This window comes from Vicugna pacos, chromosome 21 (genome assembly GCF_048564905.1).
Source record: "Vicugna pacos chromosome 21, VicPac4, whole genome shotgun sequence".
NCBI lineage: Eukaryota > Metazoa > Chordata > Mammalia > Artiodactyla > Camelidae > Vicugna > Vicugna pacos.
In genome coordinates, this window is record NC_133007.1 from 28,824,942 (window position 1) to 28,835,050 (window position 10,109).

Sequence of the window (10,109 nt, forward strand, 5' to 3'; positions counted from 1 at the left end):
TACAGGCTTATTCTGTAATGTGCTGTTGCAGTCATGTTACTGAATGCAAGTGAGGCCAGAAAATACCAAAATGTCAGAGGTTGGAGCAGAGAAAGGTTTATTGCTGAGCTGAGCAAGGAGAATGATTGCCTTATGTCCCCGAAAACCGTGAACTCCCTGAAGGGTTTCAGCTGAGCATTTTTAAAGCCAGCTGAGGGAGGGGTGTCCCAGGGTATGTGAACAGCTGTGCACAATTTTTTGGTTGAGGGTGAGCCATCCTTAGGTGCCAGAAGGTCTGGGGGCCACGTGCTCATGATCAAGTAGTTCATTTCTTCCATTTGCTGGTGGTTTTAGCATCTGAAAACTCAGTAAAGATGCATCAGGTACAATTATCTAGGTACTTCAGAGAGGAGCTAAATCAGGATATTGGCGGGGGGTGGTCTGTCCTGGGAAGAGCCCCTAGGGGTCCTGCTCAGTTACAGTTCCCCCTTTTCTTTGATACTCCTCAATCTTGAGAACAGGTGTTGGACAAGAAGAGGAGTGATAGTTTGGATAGCGAGGTTCATCACAAACTCGGCAGAAGAACTCGGTTTCAGTCTCCAGTCCTGTTTCACCCCACCCCCCGAGTCTCAGGGAACGGGGTGACGACTGCTCTGGCTACTTCCTGCTGAAACATGGTCTAGTTCTACCTCGATCTGGGGGATGGACACTGAGTTGAAAATCCCTGAGTTCCAGGTCCTGGATCTGAGTCTTGTGTGATTAAGAGCTCATTCCCTTGAGGAATTCAGGAGAACAAGCCTGAAAGCCAGTCTGCACGTGGCACTCTGGAGGAGACTTGCAGCCAGGTGGCCAGTTGTCTGCTTTTATCTAGGTAGGTTTTAACTTTTTCCCCTCCTTTTTCAGTGTCATTAGGTGGAATTATTACAGTTCGACTGCACATACACATTGCATGTAAATACATGTAGGTTTTAACTTTTGATGTGGTATTAACATATATATGTTCACTCATATATATGTAATTCACTCAATCCTATGTAATTAATGCTTTTTACTAGCAGTTTTATGAAATCAGAGTTAAAAATACCTTACCCAGTTCGGCAGTATGATTTAAAAGAAATCTATACCTCCCTTTTATGAATTTTCTTGAAGATGAAGCAGTTTTGCAAAGCATCAGCGTGACTATGAATGACAAAAGACTTAAAAAGGCAAGGTAAAAGATCTGATTATATTTTTGACAGGATTAATCAAGTTGCTGTGACAGCATTCCAAGATAACAACCAGAATTATGACTGATAGCATTATACCAGGACATATCCAAGTTTCAGAAACTTTATGTAATTTCTAGAATATCTATATTAATAACATTTATCCACACTGCATAATCTGCGGAGGCTTATCACCATTTGACAATGCCTCGTGTGTAATCTGAAACACCAACCAACACACCAACCAATCCTAGTTAATCATTTTTCTCTGAGATGCTTCAGGGGCCCTAGAAAGCATCCTAGTGTTAGTTGATGTCAAAAGAATGTTAATTAGAATTTGAAAGGGGAGGGAAATAGCTCAGTGATAGAGTGTATGCTTACCATGCATGAAGCCCTAGATTCAAAACCCAATACCTCCATTAAAAAAAGAAAAATACTAAATTCGATAGGAAATCTGTTAAAAATATCAAAAAGGTTTACACCAATTACTAGAACGTTTCAGTCTGTTAAAGAAGCATTCTAAGTAAAGTTCTCTTAACAGAGAGGAAGCAAATCTAGTTCTACACCAGCCTATTTTAATAAAATTCACTTACCTATTAAGTTTAATCTAATCTCAGCCCCACCAATGCACAGAACTCCTTTTTTAGGATTCCCTTTCTACAAACTTTCCACAACTTTCTGTTTCCATATTAGTTTATCCCTTATTTTCTTCTCATCTAGAAACAAGCAGCTCTAGGTCCAGATCATTTTATTTTCCCTTAACAAAATGCAATTCCATTCCTCATACCTTTCTTTACTCAAAACAGGTCCTACTGAAGTGGGAGGAAAGGGGGCAGGGCACAACCATTGAAGGAATGACACAGCAACTGAGGACAGAACAAACTGGTTAGGACCAAGATGGCGGAAGATTCGACTTCCAGTAGACCTTGAGCATCATGGTGCACCCACAGTTCCTAGGCTGACCTTAAAAGGTCAAAAAGTGGGCAGAGGGGGGCATTTCTGGAAAACCCTCGCCCCTGCCTCAAAGTAGTTGGAATAATCCTCCTACTCACTAGCCTGTGAAATTACGGAGCCCGTAAAACCTAACAACTCCGCACCTTGTGGGTGCTCACTTTCATGCCTTCTGAGACGGCCCGCACTCTGTCAACGGAGTGTGTATCTACTTTTACTTTAAACTAAACCCCTCACCCCTCTCAGGCTCTCCCTCTCACCTTTCTGAGATGGCCCACGTTCTGCCTATGGAGTCTATCTCCTAAGCCGTTTTCCCTTCTGAGTGAGATTCACACTTCATGGAGTGGGGTCTATTTCTCTAAATAAACTTGCTTTCACTTTACATGCCTTGCTCTTGAACTCTTTCCTGCAGGAGCCAAGAACTTATTCTCCCACAACATTACTTTCCTACTGTATACACTGAAAAGTTTATTATTTTTAGTAGCTTTAATGCCATGTTTTAATTAGGATCCTCAACCTATTAAAAATCTCAATTTCGAGTGAAAAGCCAAGTAAGCAATTATGAACTGTCCTTTACATTAGTATTCTGTACGATGGCAGGCAAATACCAATAATTTTCCAAAAACATGTGCTTTTTATAGAAAATATTTCAGGGTGACACTAAACATATTCATCAATAATCCTAAATACCTTTAGTTTCTCTGTAAAGGGAAGCCAACATTCAGTAATTAATGCTTCAGTATCTTATTTTGTTTGGAAATGACCTAGCCAAACTTCCATCATTTAACTTAACTTAGCACAACTCTAAAATTTCAAGTTACCAAATATCAGAAGAGATCATTTTTAAGTAGACATTCCTAAAATAATTATTTCTAAAGAACTCACCCAAAAGCTCTTATCTAATTTGCATTTAATTTGCTTACAAGAATTTCATCATACCAAGTTAATTTTTTTCTTTCTGCTGACAAACTGCAACAGAAACAAACTTACTGGCCTTCATGAAACCTGGGTACAATAGAAGACATGTCTATGTGGACTCTACCAACAAGCTTAAACTAACTTTAATATCCTAGATCACATGAATCTGAAATTTGTTCTGTAGCTTCTTTTATACTTAAAAGTAAGCATTTACAAATTAAACACTCCTAAGTCAATTAACAGAGCTCATTTACAAGTTAATTTTTACGTAAAAACAGAACCAGAGATCTCAGTTTTTCCACCTACGTTTAAAAAAAATTTTTTCTTTTCCCCTTGAGAGCCCAGGTAGATAATCTACACCTCAAAGGCACAGGAAGAGAAATGCAAATTTCTTCTTTAACTGCTTTTACAAAACCCAAACATCTTGGCCATTTTCAGGGACTTCTTTTTCAGTTCCCAAATACCCACTTCAGTTTAAAGAAATAACAATAATAAGCAACAGACACATCATTCACTTATATACATATGCCTCACTTTCAGCAAAACCAGGAAGCGAGAACAGGATTTGGACTTGGATACCGGGACACTTACATAGACAACTAAGGTAAAATCCAAAGCAATCGCAAAAGCACACTTTGATGTAACAGCTGAGTCACTAGGGGCCATCGCTCTCAGATCTCAGGAAGTATTGAGGCCACACGATGTTACAATAAAAACAGCATTTTCTTTCATTTATGGGAGCATCTCTAAAGAACTCCCAGTTTTGCAAAAATACCCCAAGGGACTGTAAGATGGAACAGAGCTCTGATCATCCATACTTAATTCGATAACATCTGCTGTGAATAATTATCAAGCAAAAAACAGCTCAAAATGTTCTCTCAGGGTCACAGTTCCCCAGCCCCCAAAGGGAGATTCCCAACTAATGCCACATGCATCCAAAAGGGGAGAGCCCGGACCAACACCCTGTCAGAGAGGAAGCCAGATGGGTGACCAAGCCAGGCCCAGAAGGGAAAACCACAGCCAGTGCTGTGCCACAGGGGAAGCTAATGCGCTAGCGGATAGAGACCGCAGATTGAAAAGCCCACCAAATGGGTGGGCAAGTCCCCCCACCTCCCAAATGTGGGGGGTCCTTGCCTGCTGATTGAGAAAAAATTCTCAGAGGCAGAGGAGGGACAAAGTGAAAAAGAGCTGCTTTATTGCTCAAAGAAGGGGAAAAAGACAAAAAAGAAAGAGCTTGAGTAGGCAGTGTCAGCCAGGTGGCCGGCTGACAGAGCTCCAGCCCCCATCGGGCCTCCGGGCCTTTTGTTGGAAGGCTCTGCCCTGTTACTATCATTCCGGTGCTGCCAGGCACCTTCTATTACCGGCTCTTTCCTCTCATGGAGTTGAACTCTAAAACAGAAGCGCCTGCGGGGGCAAAAGAGAACAAAGAAAGATACGGGTATGTCCTTGGGACCGATCAAGCATTTGTGGAGTGTTAAATGCTTTGTCGTATGGCTACGTCCTTGGAACCAAGGAGCCATCTGTGGGATAAGAGAAACAACCTGTTTTGGTTTTTTGTTTTTTAAACAGCCTGGCACTTTCTTTCCTTTGTCATTAATTAGTCAGGGTCAGTAAGCCTGCCTAATGAAATCTCTGCGCTACCCCCTGTGACATTTCATACTCATGAATTTTCTTGGGGAAATGGATGGAGGTCTCTATCTTCCATCGTTACTTCCTGCTGAAAAGGGGTATTGGCATGTCTGATTGAGTAGAAGTCTCTTTCTACCTTATCTAAATCTAGACAGTGTGACCCTGGGATAGGCTTCCAGTCGTGTAGTAGCAGAGTCTTATTTTGAAACTGCTGGAGATGATTTGAAATGAAGTGGGAAAGTATTTGAATTAAAAATAGTTCCCAAATTAGGGCCAACAGGACGATTATGGCAGGGCCTAGGAAGAGCATTAACCAAGGCAAGACACAGCATTTGCCAGCTGAGTGCTTTAACCCATGTTTTTGGGTTTTCTGCTTGTTCTAATAGACCTCTGATCTTTTGTACCTGGCCTGATCAATCGTAACAGAAACAGCATTCTTTCCTTAGACAGACATAGGTCCCTCCCTGGCTTGTGGTGAGATCTAAGGAGACCTTGCAACCACAAGGTTGCAGATTCTTTGAGAGTGGCTAGAGGTGTCCTTGAGTCTGATACAGTCCGGAAAATTTAAGTTCTCAGCAAGACAGAAACTTGTCTGAAGTCATGTCCGTAATGGCCACCTAGTTTTGCCTTAGATGTCTAATCTACAGTTATATTCTAGTCTGACTTTTAAACGTATTTTTCTCCTTAATGGCTAAAGCAGATGTCACTATACATGATTTTAGTGTTTTTCTACACATGGGGAGATGCAAGAATTTGGGCTTATAAAATCTTCTCCTGAAAATATCTAATTATCTGAAGGCCTGTTCTGCCAAATTTTCTCAGAGCACTGAGTGTCTTATTCCTGATTTCCACCTTGAATTCCTTTCAGGGTGTGTTGAAGGTCAGCAACTGCCTTGTGACTTAATCCCTGTAGAGGCAGACGGCAAGTGTCAATTTTAGTTGGTAGGGTCTCCTTGTGGTTATAAATTTGACCATGGCTTGGGAGGTATTTTATGACCATTTTGTCCCACAGTGCTGGGAATGCTCGTTCCTAGGTCGGGTGAGAATTTTGTTGACAGGCCACTCAGGGTGCTGTTACTGAAAGAGGCCTTATTAACAGTAGTAGGAAGTCTCTGGACCACCTGTCTTACTAGTCTGTTGTGGTCCAGGAAAATACTCCCTCTTGTTTCTTCCCACACCCATAGTCACATCATTGTAATCACATCTCCTATAGAACGATGTATCTGATTAACTGCTTCACATTGCCCAGTTATCGTTTTATTGGAGGCTCAGTCTCAGTCACACACTTGGTAATGTGAGAAACAGCAGTCTTGTAAAACAGGCAATAAGCAAATAATAGTAGCAGTATAGTAAGGTCAGAAGGAAGAAGTTAAGAATTTTCATTAGGTGCAGCTCAGTGTATTCCCAGGACATCTGACTTAGCCTGTTTTGTACCCATCTTCATCTTTAAGGGAAATTACATATTGGCATTGTCTATAGGGCAATGGCCCAATTTTTTAATCAGGCTAGTTGTTAGTATGGCTTAATTGTTCCCAATATAAGGAAGCCTTTAAATGACCGTAGCCTGATGTTAATCATATAAATTTATCCTATAAATTGTGGGAGGCTATTTTCTTTGGCTGAAATTTTGCTTGTTGCTCTGATTGAGCTTGAGAAACTTTAGAAGAAAATTCATATTCATGGTCAGGATCAGAGCAGGTATTATTAATTGACCAGGTGAGGGGATCCCACCTAATAATGTCAAAGTGGCCTGAACTATAATTTCTTTCCTCTAAATTTTTTTAAGGGCCATCTAATTAGAGCCTTAGAGTAGAGAAATCCACCAAGGTAACCCAGAAGTACTAGACATAGGTAATTGACCATAAACCTAACAATTGGATTAACTTTAACTTTGCATAAGGTTGTGAGATACATTTAGTTCATAAGCAAAGGTGTGAGTGATTGTCAAAGTAATCGGTATACAGGCCTGGTCTGGTGTCTTGGGTCAGCTGTTTACCCTGGATGTCATCTTTTCATCCTGGTCTAGTTAGTTCCTCCTCCGCTTGAGCACTGTTTCAAGGTGATTTTGAGGTTAGCAATCCTCTCTATAGGCCAGTCCAGTGCAGAAGCCCTTTGTAAGTGGAAAGATTATTAAGAGTCAATTTCCTTCAGTTTTACTGTGCGTGAGATAGTCGGGAGGTCCTTCCACCTAGGTTGGAGACAGTCCTTCAGTTATGTCTTTTTCAGTATGTATAATCCCATGGCTGAAGGCCATGGGCTGTCTGATCTTCATCCAGAAATAGATTACTAAGCTTCAGGAACAAGTTTCTAGTGTCCTTTTAATAATTCAACTAAACTTTGCAACAATGTAACATAACAAGGAACTGTCTGGGAAGGGAGGCTTAGTAAATACAGACCTCAGTTAACAAAACTAGAATTTAATGTCCACTGAAGTGTATTCTTTTTCTCTATAATTACCCTCATTTTAATCAAATACGTCAAATCAAGTATAGTCGGCTACAGTATATCAGTTTCTGGTGTACAGCAAAATGCCCCAGTCATACATATGCATATATTCATTTGCATATACCTTTTCACTAAAGGTTATTACAGGATATTTAATACAGTTTCTTGTACTATACAGAAGAAATTTGTTTATCTATTTTTGTAGACAGTTAATATTTGCAAATCTCAAACTCCCAAATTTGTTCCTTCCCACTCCCTTTCCTCTCATAACTCTAAGATTGTTTACTATGTCTGTGAGTCTGAAATGCCCAAAAAAACCCGCCTCACCTTGGCCATCTTAGGGCTAGATAAGTCCTTGTAAGTACTGGCTCCATATCAATAGTGGAAGCCAGCTGGAGTTCCAGTGGGTGGCTGCCCGTCTGGGAGTTGGGAGGCTGTAGAGACATAATCTCCCACTTCTTTTAGTTTAAGTTTATTACAAAGTACAAGTCTAAAATTAAAGTTTCCAATTTTAAGCCACATTAACAAAAATATCAGCCAACCCAGTTTACTCCAAAATTCCCTCCAGGCCTGGGAATTCCCTCTAGGGTATAGGAGCAGAGCCAAATCATAAGAGATCCTGAGAGCAAGGATGGCAATTAAGTATCCAAGTCCACCAGAGCGTAATATTTAGCTGGATGATGGAAAAGAGAGAGTAGAGGGAGCCAGCTGAAGAGGGAGGGAAAGGAACAGAGAGTAGTGGCCTTGCAGACAGTTCTTGACACAACCTATAGGGTCCTCTGTGGGACTTGGATCCAGGAGCCTGCTATTCAGGCCTTACAGGACTCTTCCCCAGGCTCTTTTGAAGATGGACATGAACTCGGCACATTTGGCCAGTGGGACTCGAACCCACACACCTAAAATGAGTTCCCTGCCCACGGGGGTTATCAGGCCCTGGCTCCTGGGCCCTGGTGGGATTTGGACCCACAAATTTTCTGAGGACTTTCACTTGTGTCCTGCATCCAGGACTTTGACTTTCTGTGGGACTCGAACCCACAAAGAAAAAGAAAGAAGGGAAGCTGAAAGCAAAAAGAAGAAAATCATAAAAAGTAGAAGGTTAAAAAAAAAATCTCTCTTCAGGGAAAGAATAGGGAAGAATAGCAGCACTAAGCAGGGGGCAGGTACAGGTGCGGCAAGAGATACAGAAGACTAAGACAAGAGCAAGAAGAGAGCCAGAGGCTCACCGACCCGATCTCGATAGGTTCCGCTCCTGGGGAACATTGAATACTCAGTATTCACAAAATACCTCCCATCTGGGGTGCCATTTGTTAGTAGATAGGAAGACCCCAAATTGCAAGGCTCACCAAATGGGCAGGCAAGCCCTCTCACCCCATGTGTGATTGAGAAAGAATTCTCAGTAGAAGCAGAGGGACAAAAGAGCTGCTTTATTGCTCAGAGAAAGAAGGGGAAAAAGACAAAAAAGGAAACACTCAAGCAGGCAGCCGTCAGCCAGGTGGCCGGGCGAGACAGCTCCAGCCCCCATCGGGCAGTGGGCCCTTCTGTTGGAAGGCTCCGCCATGTTACCTTCAGGCTGGTGCTGTCAGGCATCTATTACTGGCTCTTTCCTCCGGTGGAGCTCAACCCTAAAGCAGAAACTTCATCGGGGTGGGGGTTGGGGAAGAAGAAAGAGATACTGGGGTATGTCCTTGTTACTGATGCAGCAGTTGTAGAACATAGAAGGTCTTGTATGGCATGTCCTTGGAACCAAGCAGCCAGCTGCGGGATAAGGGAAACAGCCTGTTTAACAGGCTGGCACTTTCTTTCCCTCATTGTTAATCTGCCAGGGTCAATAGCCTGCTTAATCGCCTCTCTGAAACACCATAGGGAAGGATACCCTGGTGTCATCACATGTGAGCCCTGTTACTTAAAGATGTCTCAGCTGTCCAATGTTAAGTACTGACATGAACACAAACAACAAACATGGGCCCACAAACAAAGGACCCAACAAGGTGTAGCCCCACAATTCCATTTCCACTCCCAGAGGCTTCTCGAGTGGCTTCGCTTCTGAAAGAGAGGGATCCAGACTGGCCCCTGGGAGCCGAGAACGGCTCACTTCCTGAGGGGAATGAGCCCAGGTGGAGCGGGTGGAATTTGCCCATCCTGTGTGAGCCAGAGTGGCTCACCCTATAACGACACAGACAAAAACACAAATAACAGATAAGCTGTGGTTGCATACACAGAAAATCAGACGAGATGTAGTCTAAAAATTCCACTTCCACTCCCAGAAGGAGGCCTCCATACAGACGGGCCCAGTTCTTGAAAGAGAACGGACCCAGAGCGACTCACTTCCCAGAAGGGAACGAGCCCAGATGGAGTGGAGAGACTCCCCGGCTGCAGAAGCTGGAGCGACTCACCCCCAGGCGACACTGAATGTGGAGCGTAGCTCCTGACGCCTTCCAGCTCCAGTCGGCCTGAGGCGGCGGCGCCCGTCAGGAAGAGTCTCTCCCAGTTCCCCGGCAGCTGCTGGGGACCCAGGGAAGGGGCTGCCTCCAGCCAGAGTCGGCCTGCTACGGGCAAAGATTCCTAGGCTGACTTTGCCAGAATGGTTACGGAACGCAAATTCGTGTGCCCAAGACATAGTGAGGCAAAAAAACACCAAAATGTCGGAGGTTGGAGCAGAGAAAGGTTATTGCCGGGCTGAGCAAGGAGAATGATTGGCTCATGCCCCAGAAAACCATGAACTCCCTGAGGGGTTTCAGCTGAGCATTTTTAAAGCCAGCTGAGGGAGGGGCGGCCCAGCGTGTGTGATCAGCTGTGCACAATTCTCTGATTGAGGGTGAGCCATCCTTAGGCGCCAGAAGGTCTGGGGGCCACATGCTCATGATCATCGAGTAGTTCATTTCTTTCATTTGCTGGTGGTTTTAGCATCTGCAAAACTCAGGAAAGATGCGTCAGATACAATTATCTAGGTACTTCAGAGAGGAGCTAAAGCAGAGGATATTG